Genomic DNA, 19,290 nt, shown 5'->3' on the forward strand with positions numbered 1-19,290 from the left:
AATTTCAAAGCAAAAAGCAGTTAAATCAGCAGGCGGAGAGCTGGCGTTTTCTCCATCACAGCCTTCCTCAGCCTCCTCTGCCCTCTAGAAAAGACCTAAGCAGTCTCTCTGTATTTCTGTCCCTCTCTCTCTCTGTATGTGTAACTTGCTTTCTCATCATTTACACAATTCTTCAAGGCTACAGAAAAGTACAAAGAAAAATAGAAGCAATGCTTGTATTAACCTCTTGCTTTCCAAAGCCTCTCATTTCCCCATGTTTGTTCCAGGGCTTTTAAAGAATTAGCATCTGTAAATATTATGCTGGAGTCCTTCTCTGTACTCTCTGCCATCCTAAATGGGGTGTTGAAAGTTCTAATGTGCAATTTGGCACTTTCTCTGCATACACTGCGCCAATCCACTTTTACAGCATGGTGTCACTTGCTTTACAATCACACACGAGCACAGGCGACAGCTCCTGTACCCCTTGTTTTGTGGCTCAACCCTCTGTGTTTTGAGGTACATCCCTCGGCAGCTAAGGTTTAATTTCTCTTTGTATACTTTCATTTTAAAATTCATTCATTTTGGCTTCTTTTTCCGCTCTTAAGTTTTGTTTTGAAAGAACTAAAAATCCCAGGAAATTACAAAAATAGTACGAAGGAGTCCCCTGTGCTCTTCATCTGGTTTCCACAATGATTACACGCTGCATAATCACACAGCCCCTGACGCCGATGTGAGCACGTGTCTATGATCTGTGCCGTTTGGTCACAAGTGCAGATCCTAGAGGCCACGTCACAATCCAGACCCCGGATATGACAGCAGCAAACCCATCACCCCCTCTCCACCCTTAGCAGTCAGACTCTTGCCTCCTGAATCAGGACCATCACTGCCCTGTTCTCCCTCCATCATGGTGTAGTTTCAAGAATATCACCAAATGGAGTCACGGAATCCATCGCTTTCGATGATGGGCTTGTTTTCACTCTGATGATACCCAGAGGGTCCATGCACGTAGCATGCACACCAAGAACTTGGCCTTTTGCGTCGCTGAGTCGTGCTCCAGGATTCCAAGTGTGGTGGACACAGTGTGTGTGACCGTCCACCCGCAGAGGGACATGGGCTGTTGACAGTTTGGGGCTGTTGCAAGGGACACCGCTTCATGCAGGTCTGCAGTGCTCTGTGCGAATGTGGGTTTCCTTAGCTTTGGACTAAGTGCCCTGGAGTGCAGCTGCGGGCTGATGTAGTCAGTGTGCTCTGTTTGCTTTTAAGAAAGTGTCCCACTACTTTCCTGAGTAGCTGGCCCACCTCACATCAGCACCCCCCCACCACCACCACCACACACATGACTCAGGACACACTCTGGGTCTCACTCACAGACACATCTGGCTCATCGAGGCCAATGATGTCAAGCCTCTTTTCACCTGCTCATTCACCCTCCACACATAACTCCTGCTGAAACGCCTCTTCATACTTGGCTTATTTTCCAAAAAGACTAGGTGGTTCTAATGGTTGAACTTTAAGAACTCTCTATGTATTCTAGGTATGGGTCCTTTGTCAGATACGGGCTTTGCAAATATTTTCTCCCAGTCTGCAGCCTGTTTCCTCATCTGCTTTACCCCAGAGCAAAAATATTTAATTTTGATGAAGTCTAACGTATTGATTTATCTTTTAAAAGCTGTGCTTTTGATCACGTCTAAGAACGTTTCACTCAGCCCTAGTTCCTGAACACATGCCTCTGTACTGTCTTCTGAAAATTTTATACTTTTATGTTTTACATCAAGTGAACTTTTGTGTCAAGTATGAGTGTAGCCTAGTTCACTTTTTTCCTAGAGGCTCTTCAGGCACTTCTGCAACATGGGCTATAAAGGCTTTACTTCTTCCATTGAGCTGCTTTTGAATTTCTGTCAAAAATCAGGCGGCTGGACTTGTAGGGGGCTATTTCTGAGTTCCCTTATTTTGTTTAATAGATTGAACTTCTATTCCTGCACCAATGTCACACACTCACACAGTCTTCCCATATATTTGTGTGTGTCTATATGGATATGTACCTATGTGGAAATATGCAAACAGACCACCTTTACGGAGGACAGAGTGATCCCTCCTACTCTTTCTTTTTCCAGAATGACCCCAGCCATTCAAGTACCCTTCTGTTGTTCAGTCGCTCAGTCATGTCCACCTCTTTGTGAGCCCATGGACTGCCTCACGCCAGGCTTCCCCATCCTTCACTGTCTCCTGGAGCTTGCTCAAACTCATGTCCATTGCGCAGATGATGCCATCCAACCATCTCGTCCCCTGTCGTCCCCTTCTCCTCCTGCCCTCAATCTTCCCCAGCATCAAGGTCTTTTCCAATGAGTTGGTTCTTCCCATCAGGTGGCCAAAGGATTGGAGCTTCAACTTCAGCGTCATATAAATTTGGGGAAATTCTTGTCTGTATTTACAAAAAGAATCTTAAACCTGTGTATCACTTTAGGGAGAATGGACATCATCAGAGTGTTGAGTCTTTCCATCCTTGAACAAGATTGTCTCCCGTTTATTTAGACCTCCTTTGATTTCTTTTCTCCACATTCTGTATTTTTCAGCACACAACCACCCTCCCCCCATCCCAGCTTGACCACATCTTAACTAATTACACCTGCAATCAGACTCTTTTCAAATAGGTCTTCAACACATATATTCAGGGGATTCACAATTCAAGCATGATAGACCCAACAATGGGAATGGTTTTGCTTTCTTTTCTTTTTGTCCAAACTCTAGCTCTTCTCTGCTTTAGAATTTTTCAAATGTCCTCATTTTTTCAGACAGTAAACTCAAAGCTGCCTGTCTGTGGCTTCTAGAGTTGGCAGTGAAAATGAAGACTCTTAGTCGTGTCTGACTCTGTGAGACCCCATGGACTGTAGCCCGCCAGGCTCCTCTGTCCACGGGATTCTCCAGGCAAGAATACGGGAGTGGCTAGCCAGGCCCTCCTCTAGGGGAACTTCCTGACCCAGGGATCAAACCCGCGTCTCCTGCATCGCAGGCGGATTCTTTACCTTCTGAGCCGCTGGGGAAGTCCAGTCTAGAGTCAAAGTGACCTGCTTTCCACCCACAGCTCCCAAGACTTTTTCCAGCTCCCATGTCCCCTTCGTCCTTTGTCTCCACGAGAAGTCAATCAACAAACTCGTGGGCCCACCAGGTCCCAGGTCCTTGTGGCCCAAAGCATGAACGAGGATGCAGTGAAGTCAGATTCTTCTGCAGCTGCAAAATCCTCGGATATTTGCACATCGCCTAACGCAGGAACTTCGCCTTTTCTGTTTGTTTAAAGCCGTAAAGTGAACACAGTTCCAGCACAATCAAAATTCTGTGAACACGGCTCAGCGACGGTGCAAAGTCAGCAAAGGTTGACAGTGTTCCCCGTGATTTATGCTGAGCCTGTATTATACTCACAAAAAGTAGAAAGACAAAGTTCAGTAAAGCACACAATAGGATTTTGTACAGAAAAAATTTAATAAATCATGAAACCCTTTGTGAAGAATTAATCTTCCTCCTTCTTCGTTCCTGGATCTAAGGCACCTATTAGGGTGCTTTCTAGGGCCAAAGGGGGTGGCTTACCTGTGCCCCCTTGCCTCTCCATAAACCAGTTTGCTCACATTGGCTCATTTCCTCAGTGTCTCCGAAGGTATCTTCAATGGATTGACTGATGGCCCTTGAAAGACTGCGTCCAAGTCCTGAACTTATTTGAAACAAGGGTCTCTGAAGATGGGATCCAGTTAAGAATTTGGAGAAGAGATGGTCCTGGATTATCTAGATGTGCCTTAGAAGCAGTGACAGGTGTCCTTACAAGAGAAAAAAGAGGCAATGTGAGACACCCAGAGGAAAGACACGGATGAAACCGGAGGAGGCACGTGAGGGTGCAGGCAGAGGCTGGAGAGATGCGGCCACAGTCCAGGGACCCCTCACACCCCAGAAGCTGGGCAAGGGGAGGGGGGTCTTTCCCCAGAGCTGCTGTGCGAGGATGGCCCTGCTGACCCCTGGGTTCAGGCCTCTGGCCTCCAGGACTGTGAGAGGAAAAACCCATGTCCCTTGCTGTAGGCCACTCCATCTCTGGTGCTTTGATACCTCAGTGCCTGGAAACACACAACTCTACGATCATCCTCTGAATCAAAGCCAAGATGGCATCAGAAAAAATGATGAGGGTTAGGGTTAGGGTTGGGGTTGGGTTTGGTTAGGTCTACCAGCCAAGTCGCCCCTGGCCTATCCCTGGATGAAGCCCCACCATGCACTCGCTGTCCATTGAGTGGGCCCTGGGGCTTCTCCCGGAGGGTCCACACCACTGCAACTGGACCCTGAGGGTGCAAACCCCTCCCTGAGGACAAGGCTTGTCCAGCGGGCCGTGGTCTATGCAAGGGACACCTCGATACCCTGTGGCTCCCTTGACGTGTGCGGCCTACACTGGTCACTGTCAGGAAGTGCCCCCAGGAGCATCTGTCCTATGCTGGTTTGGCCTCGGGAGAGCCTGTGAGGCCAGTGGAAGCCGTGGATCCCCTGGGTGCAGGGCCCAAGCGGAAAGCACCCGGACCAGGAGCAGCAGGATGATGCTCGTGGAGGGGCTGCCTCTGGGGGCAATGACAGCTGTCTCTGGGCCCTTCCTTCCAGAAGCTCCCTGGCCCAGACTCAGAGGGACGCAGGCGGGGTCAGGGGAAGGGTGTGTCCATCCAGGCTGCCCTTGCTGGCTGAAGGCCTGTCCTTGGGAGATGGACATCTCAGGCCCAACCCCCGGTGCCTGGGACACGTGCAGCTCCGGGCCATGAGATTGGGCTGTGGCCTCACCGGCTGGAGGTCACATCAGGGCACTGGAGCCCATGGGCACATGGGCTTCCCGCAGGGCTGGGTGGGGACCGGGGGCCTCCCCAAGCCACTTTGTGCCACGCAGACAGTTGGCCCTGCAGCCCGAGCGTGTCAGCAAGCTCGGCAACAGGCACGTGAACGAGAAGACACACAGGGCCATCAGCGACGAGTAACCTGTGTGTCTGCTTGTGTGCCATCCCCACCTGTATAAGTACCTTGTCAGATATCATCAAGTCACTCAGAGTAGACGGTCTGACGGGTCTGCTCGCGGTGAGAATGTTGAGCATAGAGGCACGTGCCCTCCGTGGGCCAGCACCAGAGCCGGGTGCCCACAGACCCAGGCTGCACCCACAACCCATCCCCCACCCGGGATTCCCTGAGACCCTCGGGGCCAGTGGGCTAGCCGATAGATCTGATGCGCGAGAAGCACGTGGGAAGGGCTGGAGAAAGAGAAAGAAAATGAGATGCACTTTGGGCCGTGAAGAGTCAGCCTGCGGGGATTAGGAGGGGCAGAGCTCCGCCGCCCATCAGGGGTCTCCCCAGCAGGGCCCAGGCCTCCTGCTGCCCAGGTGACTGCTCAGCTCCACCCCGGTACCATCTCAGCCCCATCGCCAACGCTTCCAGCCCGAGCGCCGGGCAGGCAAGGGTGAAGAGCCACCTTCTCAAGGTCAGAGCCGACAGGCCTGGGACACTGGCTCCAGAGCCAGCGCTCCATCCTCCCCCGGGCTCACGTTTCCCATCCGCGCCCACAGCCAAGCTCCCCAGCCCCCTCCCCAGCATGCTTGCAGACGCACTCCTCTGCGTGTACATACGCCTTCTCCGTCTTATCTGACCTTCCTGAGACACAAGGTCCTGAGATCCAGTTCCCAGGGCGGGATCCGTTTACCTGCTTTCACTTCCCCCACCCGGATCGGGAGCCGTCAGCAGTTTTGAGCACGGTTTGCTAAGCAGATGCTGCCAGGGCGGCACGGGCATCACGCGCCCAGGGGGCACAGAGGACACGCGGGCACCTGGCTTGGCTCTCCTGCAGCACTGCCATGTGATCCGCTCTGCCCCGGGCGGTGAGGGTGGAAGCTCTCCATCTCAGACTTGGAGACTCAGGGAGATAACCTGCCCTCTAATTGGAACACACCGATGAGATAAGAGGGCTATTTGTCAGGAGCTCGCAGGCTTATCCCATACTTGCGGGAGGGCGTGGTTCCCAAGTCCAAACAGACCTGGGAGACCTCAGCAAGCACAGCATCACTCCAAAGGGGAAAACACACAGGAGACCACAGCTGGAAGGGGACAGCTTTCTGCTGGGAGCTGAGAGGGCGTTTCCTAGTCCTCGGGTCAGAATTACCGGCATGGGGCAGGGGTCACTTCTGAGATAACCCGCAGGAAGTTAGATGGGGGGCTATCGCACAAGGAGACCCGTCCTCTGGGGAGAGAGGGGACCGAAGATCCAGAGGAAGAACCAGATGGAGAAGGCTAGTGACACCCCCTGTGGGTTCAGAATTGGCAGGAGGCAGATTTCAGAGGTCCCGAAACTGCCTGCCGGTATCCAGGTGATTCCCTGAGTTCTAGGACTTATGAAAGCAGTCGGTGCAATGGCTTTACAACTAGGAAAGGATACTGCATTCACACAAGCAGAAGGCAGCGGATCAGGTGGTGACAGGCCAGCTGGGGCTCTAGTACAGACACGTGAGGCGCCTTCATTTTCTTTTTGGAAAATAATCTCTAAACCCTTCAGGCACCTTAGCGTTGTCGTTGTGATCAGAACTTAGGTGCAACTGGCGTACTGACCCAGAGGCACAGATTATGAGACAGCAACGGCACAGCAGACTCTTGAGGACGCTGATGTCTATTCTCCTGTCTGAGCATTGAGGACGCTGATGTCTATTCTCCTGCCTGAGCATCTCAACCGGAGGCAGCAGCCGGGGCTGGCCCTGAGCACCTCCTCACGCCAGCGCCTGCCACAGAAGCCAGTCCCCAGGCTGTGGCAGCCCCCTGTGCTGGAAGGGGGGCTCCGAGAGCTAGAAATGTCACACCCCAGTGGGAGGGAAACGGAGGCAGAGAGCGGAGCTGTGAGCGCAGGGACTCTGGAGAGCCTGTCTGCAAATGACTTTGGTCCCCTGGCGTGATGAATCGCGGAGTCGCAAATCCTTTTTAGCTAATTGCTATCAGCTTGTGAGGTTCCCCTTCCATGTTCAATATCAATTTTCATGGCCATGGGAGATAGTGCCTCTCCCCTGAGCCCGCTGGCGGCCGGCCGATAACAGGCGGCGGCAGCACTTAGAGCTGAAAAGGGGCATCCTCCAAGGCGCAGCTGCTGCCTGGACGGAAGGGATGCTGGGGCCAGCGCAGCGCCCCCGCCTCCTGATGCGCTCGCGGCCGTGACCTTCACACAAAGACGTCCTCAGTGCCGACAGGCTGTCCACACCCGGCCTGGGCCCACGTGGGCTTGGCGTTCCCGAGGACGAAGGTGAGACTCTGAACCGTCCTTCGCCGGTCTGCAGTACAACACAGAGAAGAAACTGGCTCACAACACGAAGGTGATGCAGTATTTCAAGATGCAGGCGTGGGAAGGCCATGGGCCCTCAGCCTGGCATGCGTAGAGCTGCTCTGAGTGAGGATCTGAGCAGGCATCGATGCCACCATGCCAGCAAAGCAAATACAGGACCGGCTCAAGTTTGATTCCGCGGAGTTCTTTGGATTTTCCAGAAGTGGCAGAACTTCCCTGCGTGCCAAGGAGTGCTTTTGTGACAAGGCAGTCACACCCAGATGCGTATTTATCCTATAAACCCACAGAGACCATAACACAAGACACCACACAAAGGACACTGAGCTAATGCAATGATCTGGACCAGGTTATCTTAACTGAGGTCTTGGCTGTAAAGATTTCAGATGTGCAAGTGACACACTGGTGAGCTTCAGGCGACACGTGTGTTCGCTCCAGAAGACCATCATGGTCTGGAGATCCATCAGCAGGGAGAGGGGTGAAGTACTGCCATGCGGCCATGAATTGGATACCTGGCCAGCAGTGTCTCAGCAAACCCCTGGAGGGCTCACAGTCACACAACAAGCATTCATGGGACAGCACTGGTTCCTTGGTAGACACAGCGGAGCCCAGAGACACTGGGGACTCAGAGGGCAGGCGTAACCCCGCCCGGCAGAGATGGTGTGGGAGAGCCAGCCGGGCCTTCTGGGGGAAGACGTCTTGGGGCCCTGAGTGATGAAGATGGTGGCTTTGCACCACGGCTCTCGTTTGTATCAGATGAACATGACAAGAACATGAATATATACAATTTTCAGATCATTGAGGTTAAATACTGTGTTTCATTGGTGGACTGTCTACTCAACCAAGGCAAGACCCAGTGCTGGAGACTTGCCTCGTATCTTGCGTCAGCACAAGGGGCCTTCTCACCTGTGTCCACCTCTGTCCATGGCAGGCCACGGGGCACAGCCCTGTGCTGCCCCCACCAAGGCCCATGACCCACGAGGGCGCCCCCCTTCAACCCCACACCTTCCAGCCTGAAAAGTCAGGTCCTGCTGTTAGCAGACCCCGTAGTCAGGTTGATCTCAAGGGGAACACACTGGCCTTCTTCATCTTTTCTCCAAAAAGAACAGCAGTGCGTCTTCAGTGGATGTTGAAATCACTCTGTCCACTTCTGCTTTTATTTACGCGGATGGCTCCGGGCCTGTGGTCCTGGACCCCACAGCTGTGCAGAACTGCAGGGCGGAGGACAATTCTCAGGCCGGGAGTGGACAGTGTCAGACAGTGGCAATCAACTATCCAACACAACTGCTGCCATTTTCTTCATCTGCTTCTAATAATGTGTTCTGAAAGCACAAAATTCATAAAGTATCCTGAATTTCCTGAATAGGATTAATGAGCTTACTCAACAAATATGCAGCATTATTATATTAATGTGAGTTTTTCTACACACTTTTGTGTATTTCATATTATTCCATTTCTTCTTGTACCTTACCTTGGTTATACAGATGAGACAATGTAGTCATACTTATTAATACTGTATCACTTTAAGTTACTGGAAAATCACCACTAAATCTTTAGAGTTGATTCTATTGAAACGTAAAGTCTATAGCTGGCTGATGACTTCTGTTTGTGCTTGACTGATTTATATTTACCAAAGGTCTCCTGTGGGCTTCCCAGATGGCTGAGTGGTAAAGAATCCACCTGTCAATGCAGGAGACATGGGTTTGATCCCTGGGTCAGGAAGATCCCCTGGAGAAGTAAATGGCTACCTATGCCTGGGAAATCCCATGGACAGAGGAGTCTGGCAGCTACAGCCCGTGGGGTCACAAAGAGTCAGACATGACTTAGCACCTAAAGCACAATAAAAGATCTCCTCCAACGTTATGGTCAGCCTAAGCCACAGGGTGCTATTTCTCCATAGAACTCAGGGCACAGACATTGTTATGACAGAGTGCCAGCACCACCCAGGACCCACCACCTGCTCACCCAGTGCCACCTCCCTGGACCCATGACCACCTCAGTGCAGGCTCTTGGCCATCCACTCTGCAGGGGGGCTGAGCTGACCCATCACAGCCTGGGCACCTGGTCTTGCTGAGGCGAAGGCTCTCCAGTCCACCACCCCTCCTCTTAGAAGGCACGGGCTTGGCCTCGAAACTGTGGATGGTTCAGGGCACCCCACATCCTGCAGGCCTTTTTGATGGCTCATTAGCAGACTCCTCGGGCTTAAGGCACAGGAAGAGACACGTAATCAAGGTGATGAACAGAAAGGGTGACAGAGTCTGGTGGGCCCCATCTTCACCATCTACTTAGTCGTCCATCCCCAGGGAAGTTGGTTATAAAGGGCACAGAGCATAGAGAACCAAGGCCCGAGCTGGGCTCAGGTTCATCACAGGAAACGGAGGAGTTTCTGCTCTGGATCCATGTGCCAGCCTGATGCCTGAGAGTCTGCGTGAGCCGGGGGCCACCTGGCGATGACCCAGAGAACAGGTTCCTGTGCTGCACCCCCGCCTCTGGTATCAGAAGCCGCACAATAGAGTGTCTCGTCCCCCACATCTGGGGTCATCCGAGTGGACTGGCACTCCTCCGGCAGTGGCCCCACCAGCAAGCCGGGCGCCCCTCTCAGCCATCAGGGCATCCCTCAGCCATCCGCGCGTCCTCAGCCATCCTCGCAGTCCTCAGCCATCCGCGCATCCCTCAGCCGTCCTCGCGTCCTCAGCCATCCGCACATCCCTCAGCCATCCGTTCGTCCTCAGCCATCCGCGCGTCCTCAGCCATCCGCACGTCCTCAGCCATCCGTTCGTCCTCAGCCATCCGTTCGTCCTCAGCCATCCGTTCGTCCTCAGCCATCCATTCATCCTCAGCCATCCGCGCGTCCTCAGCCATCCACACATCCCTCAGCCATCCGTTCATCCTCTGCCATTCGCCCATCCCGTCCCACGTTCTCAGGGCCCCGCCCCACCCCAGCTGTGCCGGGCTGCCCCGCTCTCCTAGGCACTGGCTCCATCGCAGGGGGTGGTCTTCTCTGGTGGGGCTGGAGATGGGGGCGGGGCCTCGAATTGGTTTAGAGGGAGGGGTTGGTGAGGCCCTGAAGCAGAACAGGACAGGCGGGCGGGGCCTGTGGGCACCAAGCCTTTCCTTAGGGCGGACATGCGTTCCAGAATCAGCTCTGAGAGGCTGCGGCCCCAGAAGTGGGGCAGATGGCAGACTCACACACTCATATGCACTCACACCTATGCACATTCACACACGGGCTCACACACATGCACTCTCATTCTCTCACACATTTTACACACTCATACAGGCACTCACACCCACGTTCACACACACATTCTCTCACATGCACTCACATTCACACACACATTCACATGCATTCATACACATTCACATACACTCTCACACTCATACAGATGTGCACTCATACACATTCACACATACACACACCCACTCACATACATTCTCTCATGCACTCACACTCACACACTCATACACACACATGCACTCTCTCACAGACTCACACATATTCATACACATTTACACATACACACACACACATACATTCACACACATGGACTCACACACTCTCACAAACACATTCACACTCACACACACATTCACACACTCACATACTCACAAGATGAAGGAAACCAGCTCTCTGAGCCATCCTGTGCTGAGGATTAAGAAGAGTGCTTACTCTAAACTGAAATTATCTACTTGGGTTGTGGAGGTCAAATTACTAACGAGACACAGCATTCTTTCAAGGCACACTGAAATCTCACTTATTTCTTTACAAAAATGCCCCGACGCACTGATGAGCAAAGGCTCCACCCTTCCGGAGCGTCCTCCCATCCCCAGCCACGCGCTCTTTGCAGGCTCCGCGCTATGCCTCTGCTGTGCGAGCGACTTGGTGATTTGAAGAGGACCTCATGAGGTTAGGCGTCTTCTGGGCGACCCTCGGTCTGTCCTGAAGCCCCAGACTATGGCTCGTCACAACTACACGCCAACCTCCTGTGTGCAGCCCAGGGCGCTTAGGGTTTTTTTTCTCACTAATTTTCCCGAGAAGTGCAAGCCCCCTCCAACACTCTCATCCCACCCCCGACCCCCTCACCCCCAGTTTAAAAAAACATCCCCTCGACAGCTGGAGATAGGGAAGCAAGGGAACCCCAGCGGAGCCGGCCGACAGCTCCTTGCTTTCATTCCACGCGTGTGTCTGACCCGCTTTGCTCCCCTCCTCTCCTTCCTTCCTGGCCACAGGTGGGCTTCGCCCCGTGCGAGTCTGTCTTCCCAACAATATGAAATCCTCCTGAACTCCTTAACCCCTTGCTCATAAAATCACTTACATCTGGAGCTGGTTTTCTTTATTTCCTATCATTTGAGCAGAAGAAAGTCACGTCCAGATTGACGGGGTAACCGCAGCGTGCCCGGAACCAACGCAGACGCGGCCCCGTCACTAAAATTGCACCCGCAGAAACGCGTGCGTTGGAGACAGGAGACCAGGGGACACCCGACTTTGTCCTCCTGGCGTGTTTTTCCAGAGTTTTGTGAGGCAGAATCAAAGACCGTGGCTCGCCAGCGTGACTCAGGGCAAAACCCCGGAGACCGAGCCCAGCTCACCGAACGGCGGCTCATTTCAGGGCCCTCCTGCCAATGTGGGGGCGTTTCTTAGTTGTTCATTTTTAAATGGCATCGCCGCCGCCCCCTTCCCGGGGTCCCCAAGGGGTTGGAGGGAGATGTTCAGGCTCCGGACTTTTGCCTTTGAACATATCTGGATTCGAGCATCAACAGAAGGTGGTAAGAGCTGGGAGGACCCCGACACACAGAGCTCCCGCTTCAGCCACTGCGGGTACTGGCCGGTTCCCGCAGACGGGAATTGAAGGCGTGAACCACACGGGCGACGCAGCGGCCACAGTCGATGCTCCGTGCCCCCGCGGCTGCCATCCTCACGCTCCGCGTTTCACCTTTTATCCTTCTCAGCATCATGACTTAATCCACTCTAATGAGGTGACCCCACTGCCAAAACCCAGCGGCCACGCGGCTGTCTTCTGGCACTTCGCTGGGGGGTTCCCGGAGAAGAAGGGACTTTGTCAACCTTCCAGCGGACGGAGCTTCCTTTCTCGCAGCCGGTATCCCCCACCCACGCCTGGGACGGGCCGAGCTGCCCGCCGGGTGCAGCACGAGGTGGGGGCCCTGCGCAAGGTGGCTCGCCCGTGTGCTTAACTGATCGGCGCTTGAAGGACACGGCTGGTGGCCACATGTCACTGTCTGCAGACAGCAGGTGACGGCCAGCAGCAGGGAGGGTGTGAATCCTTGCCGCTTCTCACCCATCTGTCCACATAGCCCTGGTTGGAATGGGGGCACCCGTGGGTGGATGCTGTGGCGAGGAACCGCAGAGGCAAAACAGTGTTGCTGACAAAGACAACACGGAGAAGCAGGGAAGAAAGCAAAGGATGGCGTGTCTGTGTGGGGCTGGTTGGAAAGGAGGAGACTGGAGCCGATTTAGCTGGGACATCCCATATGTTTCCCCGGCTCTGTCTCGGAGCTCCGCAGTGAGGCCGCCACACCAGGAGATCAGATGTCGCCGGGCTGCACTCACACCTGCCCCACCGCCAGCCCGGCTGCCTGGCGGCCTGTGTTCATAATTAGCATCATCTCTTCCGCCGACTTCACACTGCTCAGCCGTGTGTCTGGAGCCCCGGGAAACACCAGGCCCGTGCCCCTTTCCCCTCCGGGGGCAGCCGGGAGAGCCCACGGGATGCACGGCACGCTCCGATAGCTGGACTCGAAACCGGGGCCCCCCCCACGGGCCCTCAGTGTGCACGGCTCATATTTTTACAATCAGTACAATATTTCACTTTAATGGCTGTTTTTTTTTTTTTTTTCGGTTGAAAAGAAGGGGGAGAGAAGAAGAAAAAGGCAAGCACAGTGCACTGAGAGCTCATAGGATTAACCGCATGGTCTTAATAAATGTACACACATCCAAGGCAAGGGAGAAAAAATGTGCCTGTTACACGGCTCGAACCTCCCCCCTCTTTCTCCAGCCTTAATCTGATTTTTGCCAATTCCTTTTGATCTATCAGGGGCCGGCGAGTCAGGTCCACCGGTACAGATGGGCTAAATATGGAGATTAGCCCTTCTCCTCCTGCCAGAGCGCCTAATACCTGATTAAGTCTAGAATCGCGCAATTGTCTCCGAGCTGGCTATCAGAGTGGGGGGGCTCGGAAGGGGGCAGGATGAAGGCCGATTTTGTAATGGATACTTATTTTATCCCAGTGCTCTAAGAAGATTAGGCCTGGGGGTGTCACATTAGCCGTGATCTCTGGGCCCCTGGTCTTCTCCCGCGGTTTTCAAACACCTCTCCTCGGCCTTAGAACAAACAGGGAGCTTGGGCCCAGAGACCCCATGTCGGGCATGAATAATTGCCCACTGCAAACTGTTTGAAGATCACAAAGTGCTGTGTAAATTACTCAGTTTGGGCTTCAGCTGGGGTGATTTGTGGTGACTTATTGAATCTTTTCACAGTTCAGAATTAAACTTTCTCCACTGCTAACTGCAGACAGCATGGAATGAAAGTTGGGTCTTAACTGACAGCGCTCTGCTTAGATCAATCTCTGCAGAAGCCCAGAGGAGCAGGGTGTTCCGAGCCAGCCTTGCTGCATTTCAGAGGGAGGGCTGGCCGCCTATTCTGAGCTGCTCTGCCAAGTTATGCCTATTCAGCCAGCGACTTAAAATAGCTATTGAAAGCAAAAAAAAAAAAAAAAAAGAAAGAAAGAAAGGAGGGGAACTGCTTGTTTTGAATTACCCGCACAGGTTTTTGGCGTGGTCTCTTGGGCAATTTTCCTAGCAGCATATCCAATTATTTTTTGTTTGTTTTCAAACATGGCACATTTCTTTAATTAGTGAGGGCAAACAAGTTAGAAACAGAAAGGGGGAAAAAAAAATAAGTTTAAGAATGCTAGTCGGGGAAACAATGTGATTAAATGACATTCAATTAGAGGGAATTAGCCGGCTGCTCGTTCCCATCTGAGTTAATTCTGGGTAAGAGTAACTGACCCTGGTGTTTACGGCCCAGGTGTCAGCACCGCTGATGGCCATTTGAACGGGAGCCTGAACTGCTTTTGTATTTCAGAGGCATTTGTGCTGTAGGTTATTGCAGGCTCTCTGTTACCTGGCATTCTGTCTGCCCTGGTTCTATCCAGGAGGTTGCTTGGAAAAATTAATTACTCTGTATTTTTTCTCCATGTTTACCTAGTCTAAGTTGCTTTTGGTAAATAATAATTATAACACCAAAAATAGATTCTGTACTCTCAGAAATAATCATGTTTCTTTGATCTTGACAAATATTTTGGAAATAACATAAGAATATAGATAACTGCTTTATGGTAAAGAACCTCAGATCATGTTTGTGTGTTTTTACTCTTCTATTGGAAAGTAATAATTCTAACAATCTGTCTTAAATTATCCAGAAACTTATAATCAGCTCTCTGAACATATAAATATTTTTAATCACAAGCTATTAGGAAAAACATCAGAATTAGAATGTAGAAGTAAAAAAAAAGTGCACTTATCTATTTAGTGGAAAAGGTTATTATGGTTCTTTTATATAATTATTTTCAGATTAAATTTTATGTTATATTTTTAAAATAAATGCTGACTAGATATTCATAGCAATTAACACTTTCTGAATTGGTTTCTAAAAATGTAAAAAAAATCAATCCACCCATCCACAGAGCCCCTGAATAGAATACTTGGTTGTTTTTCTGTTTGGTTGTTTGTTTGTTTTTACAAAGGTGCATTTATCACCTAGTAAAGATTTAAAAAAAAAATTGAGAGGACAAGCCCAGATATGCCATGCTTTGTGTTTCAATAGGATCGGGGCAAACTGAGAAAGCAGAACTGATATACACATGGCCATGTGTGAAACAGATCACTAAAGGGAACCTGTCGTATAGCACAGGGAGCTCAACTCAGGCCCTGTGGCGACCTAGAGGGGTAAGATGGGGGTGTCGTGGGAGGGAAGCTCAGGAAGGAGGGGAGGTATGTACACGTATGGCTGAATTCACTTAGTTGCACAGCAGAAACACAACATTGCAAATCAACTATACCCCCAATCTAAAGGAAGAAAGAAAATGGGATTAGTAAGTGGAAAAAAAGTCAGTAATACGACCTGTGTTGTAAAGGTAGGTACATTTTGTGATCTGTGTGGAAGCCAGCCTAGTTAACTACTAACCCTAGCATTTACCTAAATTATGGAAGCAAATGTGATGCTTAAAAGGATAAACTGCTCTCAGTTCCATTCTGGTACATTTCACCAGGCACATTTTTATGTTCATTGGAGCTCAAAAATCCCCAACTGATAGGCAGAGAACAAACTAACAGAATATTATAAACAAAGAGGCTTTTGCTTGGTGGCATATGAGGCGGTAGGAACAACCTAGGTCATCGTTTTCATGCTCAAGTTCATTCAGATACCATCTACCTAAATTTAGACCATGTGGCTTCTTGTAGGAAGATGTATTCTCATAGAAACCATGCATGTTTCTACATATTTAGTGACTACCATATTTGAGGCATCATGCTAGGATCATAGTGATATGTTGGTAAGAAACATCTAGAAAGTTTAGACTTGCGGTGAATCATAGCAACCTGGGCACGTGTGTGCAGGAGGAAAGCAGGAAAAAGAGCCATATAATAATAACAATTTGGGCTTCCCTCATAGCTCAGTTGGTAAAGCATCTGCCTGTAATGCAGGAGACCTGGGTTCGATCCCTGGGTCAGGAAGATCCCCTGGAGAAGGAAATGGCAACGTACTCCAGTATTCTTGCCTGGAGAATTCCATGGACAGAGGAGCCTGGTGGGATACAGTCTATGGGGTCCCAAGAGTTGGACACGATTTAGTGACTAAACCACCACCACCACCACCACCACCACCACCACCACGAACAAATAAGTTCCACCTCCTTACTCTCCCTTAGTCTGTTCTAAGTGCTTTATTTCTGCCTTATAACGTCGTGAGGTGGCATCACACTGACCTCCGTTTTGCGCAGGGCAGGCCGAGGTGAGGTGGCGTGTCTGGGATCACACCAAGTAGGAAATGGCAGAGCTGCCAGGCTCTGGAGTCCTCTCTCTTCACCACGCCGCCTCCTTGTTGTCCTGAGAGTGGCAGACATTCAGGGAAAGGACACTCTTTCTTGGCCAGGGAGCCAGAGTAAGGCTTGAGCTGAGCCTTGCAGTATTTTTATGGATACAGCTGGGGATGTGATTTCCAGGCAGGGTTAGAGCCTGCCATTTCAATACACCAAGTGCTGGAGGCCTCCTTCAACGTGGCTGAAGCGCAGGGCGGGTGAGGGGTGCAGCTAAGGAGAGAGAAGGCAGGGAGAGCTGAGGTCCGGCTGCACACAAAGCGAGAAGCGTTTGGAGGCAACCCACCTCCACCCAGCAGACAGACACAAGCCATCTGAAGGACTCCATGCTGGAGTTCAGCTTAAAGTCTAGACGTCTGGGTCAACAGGAATGAGTACTAAGGTACATAGAAGTGTCTTTACAGCAGGTCGTGCGCCAAAAATGGCAGAAGCCTGTGGGTCACTTTCTAATGATAATGTGTCTGTGTGGTTACAGTGTGAGCCTGGGATACTTTCACTAAGTCTGTGATGCTGATTTAGCTTTCTGGTAAGTTTTATTGAGGGCTTCCCTGGTGGCTCAGATGGTAAAGAATCTGCCTGAAATGCAGGAGATCCAGGTTCGAGTCTCTGGGTCAGGAAGAGCCCTTGGAGAAGGGAATAGCCACCCACTCCAGTGTTCTTGCCTGGGAAATCCCAGGAACAGAGGAGCCTGGTGGACTACAGTCCATGGGGTTGCAGAGAGTCAGGCATGGCTGCCCAACTAATACACAAACACACAAGGTTTACTGAGTCTCTAGCATCCAGCTGAAATCCAATCTTCCATTAATCTCACAAATACCACACAAGTCTACATGGCCCCTGGATCTAGGGTTTCAGGCCAAACGAGCTCAGGGATCCCCTATCATCTGTCCACAGGAAATGTTCAAAGATCTTAATGAGCCAGTCATTTGGAGGCTTAGTTCCTTGATCACTCAGAGTCTTCTTGGGGAGGGGAGAGAAGCCTGGCCTAAGCTCCGAGTTCTTGGGGAGGCGAGGACACAGTACAGAAGCAGTTTGGTGTGGTTGTCAAGGAAATTACTGAGCACCTGTAATCCGGAGCTCACGAGGGCAAGACAACAGGGTTGACCCATCTTGCTGGGCCCATTTGCCTGCAGGGCCTGAAGCCTTTAAATGCCATTTGTAGGATGTATCTGTGACATCCAGAGCTTTCTTAGATGATAAGGGAAGATTGGGTACCATTCCTTCCTACACAGGCAAACCATATAAATGGGGCCCAGAACCCACATTTTGGCACTTCATTCTGCTTCAGGATGACTTGGCCAAGCCAAGGAGCTGTGCTGTGGATTACAAGGGAGCAGGACCATGACAGGTCAGTATCATGGGGAAACCTCCAAGTTCGTGCTCTCCTAGGGGTGGGCCCCTAGTGTGCCCTTCTCACAGCAAAAAGAGAATTTGATATAGATCAACTCGTGATAACTGATGATTTGATGAACATAAGGAGATTAGATACTTGACAGTCAAATTCCCAGCTTGGAACCCCAGTTTCACTCCTTTTATTGTGTTGAGATTTGAGACAAGCTACTTAAGTTTTATGTGCCTCAGCTTCCACATAGGCAAACGAGAATAATAATAGCACCCAGCTTGTGAGGTTGACGTGAGCCTTAGTGCCAGGAACAAAATGAGCTCCTGTCAACACTGTATTATGTATTCATCAGTTGCCACGTGTCAGGTTCTAGTAGAGATGACATAGAAAATGTGGAAAAATGAGACAGGCCCTGTCATCACGTATAGGGAACAGAGGTAAAAGGAATCGGGAGAGCAATATGAGCAGGAGCATTACAGGTTAATGGCCAATAAAGGAAGAAGGCAAGGCTGGTTTGATCCTCGGACTGCTTCAGAGAAAAGTCAAGTTGAGGAAGACCCTGAAGAACGGGGAGGTCTCTGGAAGAAAAGAGGCATTTCTTTTTTGACAGTCAGCTGTCAAAATCATTTTGACATTCATTTCTTCTTCTTCTTTTTGTTTTAAGCTACAAGTTGATCCAAACTTGCAGCTGGAGGACTGCACTGTCAGAGGACAGGTGTCTGAAGCTGAAGGTCTGATATGTGAATATTCAAAAAGGTAGGTGAGGCCAAACTTTTTCACTGCAGTGATCGGTGCACAAAGATGAAGGGTTAGAGCAAGGGGGAACTGTGACAAACGCCATAGGAGAGTCTAGGTTAGCTTAGCATTTTGCACAACCCCCTGCTCCCCACCCCGTCTAGCATGTGTAGAACTCGAGAGCCTAGACAGGAATAGGAGGTGGGTGGGGGAAAGTGAGGTCATGGCCAGGGACCCTGTGAGAGACAGAGAGACTTTAAATGGGGCAGTGACAGTGGAGAAAGAAGAATGATAATAGTGGCTGGGACAGCGATGCTAAGAGCACTGCAGGATGGTGGACCACCCTGCACAAGTGTTGTAGAGCACACACATCTGATTCCAGCCTTTCTGCTCCTGCTATCACATCGGAGCTTTCCCCTTAAAGCTACTGTGTCGAGCATTTACTCGGGACCAGACACCATTCTAGGCACTTCGCCTACATACACAATCTGACAAATTCCTTCCAGTATCCCAGAGATGTATGATGATCCCTTCAATATTATTTAATTATCCAATCTTTGCAAGTAGTCTTTGTATAAGTTAAATAAATGGTTACGTAGACTTTACAAACTTTGGCATTAGTAACACTTACCATAAACGAATCTGCCCAAGTGTGATATGATTTGTTCTCATCAGCCTTTCTCATCCAGGAACTGTGATAAAAATCCCAATTTTCACATCCTGTTTCCAGAGATTCGGAGTTAGTAAGTCTGGTCCAGGGCCATAGAACCTGCATTTTAACACGTTTTTGGGTTCTTTTT

This window comes from Oryx dammah, unplaced genomic scaffold (assembly GCF_014754425.2).
Source record: "Oryx dammah isolate SB20612 unplaced genomic scaffold, SCBI_Odam_1.1 HiC_scaffold_20, whole genome shotgun sequence".
NCBI classification, from domain to species: domain Eukaryota; kingdom Metazoa; phylum Chordata; class Mammalia; order Artiodactyla; family Bovidae; genus Oryx; species Oryx dammah.